Source organism: Notolepis coatsorum (assembly GCF_963971535.1).
Source record: "Notolepis coatsorum genome assembly, contig: SCAFFOLD_518, whole genome shotgun sequence".
Taxonomy (NCBI): Eukaryota; Metazoa; Chordata; class Actinopteri; order Aulopiformes; family Paralepididae; genus Notolepis; species Notolepis coatsorum.
In genome coordinates, this window is record NW_028171451.1 from 120,253 (window position 1) to 122,752 (window position 2,500).

The window sequence follows — 2,500 nt, forward strand, 5'->3', positions numbered from 1 at the left end:
CAATGTTGAACGCCCTACCCAAAGCTGTAAAGGAATGTGAATCACTACCCACTTTCAAAAAACACTCTCAAAGAACACCTACGGGAGACTGCAATTCAAAACTGGCCGCTACAAATGTCCTAACCCAGTTGTACAGTAAATGACCAAGTATGGCTTTGTCAGTATTCCAATCAGTGTACAGTGTCTCCACCGCCCAACCTTTACTCAACCCCCCCCCCCCCCCCCCCCCCCCCCATGTCAGTCACCCCCCCCCCCCACCCACCCAACCCCACCCCACCTACCCAACCTCCCCCAATGTACAGTTTCTACGTCAAATGTATATACACTCTTTTTCTGGACACTTTCTGTATCACAAACAGTACTGTATTTGCAAATCTGGTATGTCATAAATGTATAGATGTAGCAGTACTGTCTATCTGTATGTCGTATGTGTCATATATGTTATGATGAATTGAAAATGGGGGACCCTGATGTAAACAAGACGAAAGTCTTTCTCTGGTCTGCATCCCCTTAACAATTGTATGTATTGAGCTGTACTGTACTGTACCCATTCTGCAATCTGTTAATAAACTTTTCAATCAATCAATCAATCAACACCAAGCCTGAAAATGTTTCTTTTTACCTGGGCATCGACACCGGTACCCAACGGTACCTTTTTTTCTGTACTTTACTCTCTAAACTTCACAACACATAATCTAAAACCCCTTACCTCCCTCTCCCAAACCTTTCCTACAACAATAACAACAACTTGCAAAGGAGATCTTGTATCTCAATGGGACTTCATGGTTTAAAAAAAAAAATTAAATAAAAAATAAAAAGGGGGATTTTTTTCTTCCGATTTGCTAATTGCATCATTTCAAATCGCGATTTTGATTTAAAATCGATTAATCGTTCAGCCCTAACACACACACACACGTGCACACACACACACATAGAAAGACACACATAGAAAGACACACACAAACACACACGCACGCGCACGCACGCGCGCACACACACACACACACACACACACACACACACACACACACACACACACACTGACAGACAGACACTCTCTCTTTCTCTCACACACACACCTTCCATGTTGTGTTATATACACCCGCTAAGTTCCTAGCTTAAGAAAGACCACAGAGTGTAGGTTAAATTAACAATAGTATTTATTCAATATAACTGGTGGACAAAGATAATGTAGGCCCACATCGACCTCATGTAATGAACCCCAGTCGGGGTGGACAAGGCAGGGTTTATTTCACGGCAAACTGGTGATATAATTCTCTGTATGCAAATCTAAGTAGAACTTCACACAATGAAGGAGAAAGATATCAAACTGTGAAGTGCCACACTTTTAATAATGACATCCTGTTCTTATGTTTATTATATATGATTATGAGGAATGTCTGTATATTCTTCCTCCCACTTGTGTAAAACTGTGAGAACTATGGACTGTGGACTCTGGAACAGTAACTTGTGCACACTACAATATGGAGAATGGAATAGGGCTATGATATGACGGATGTCTTTTTGTATTCTTATATAACCTGTATATTCTTCATACACTTTAAAACTAAACTTAATGTTATGTTACAGTTAATATGCAGTCAGAAGGGAAACAGAAAACCTTTTTGATAATGCAGTCTCTGTTAGAACGGGTAGGAATGTGCTCCCTCTCAGCTCAAGCTAAGAGCAGGGTGGCACATTTTAACCCTAGCCTGTCCTGCCTGCATAGAGGGCCGGGATCCGTGGCAGAGGAAACAGCTCTCTGTGACGGATGTCTGTCTTGTCAGAAGAGAGAGTTATCATAACACTTTAAAAACTACATGTGTGTAAAAAGGACCATGTACTATAGTACAGCCGTCTCCCTCGTCTGTTTCTCTTACTGCTAGAGTGGGAAGGAATGTGCCGAGAGGTGGTGACCTTGGGAGATGGCTCCGAGCACAGATAGAATCCTGGGTGCTTCCCCAGCACAGAGACAAAGGGAGGTTCTACCAAATCATACTCTGTTACTGTTACAATTACTTTTTAAGTTACACCCAGTGGAGTAAACGGGAGCCAATGGAAACTAGAAGAGGAGGCGGGTTCATTCTTATGTGTTATACGTTGATTGGCTAGTGAAAAACATCACTGTATTTAAACCAATAGCAAAGAGATATTGGGGGCTTTATAAAGACCAACTCGCAGGCTCCCGGCAGAGATGTTGAGATTTTCAGATTTTCAAACAGATTTTGCTTGCAGACACCAGGCGTGTCAGGCTATGCTATCTTAGAGATGAGATGTTTTGTTTTTATAATCTTTTAAACTGTATTGGACATTTCCAATACAGACTATTTTGTAACTTCATTAAATAAAAATGACTTTTTATAATATCCATTGAGTTCTTGGACTGATTCCTGCCAGCAGTGCCAGCAATACCAGCCGCGCCCTGCAATTCCTTGAGGTGACTATGTACTGGCAGCATATACTACAGATTGAATCAATTGCTGGTTAATGCTTTTTTATA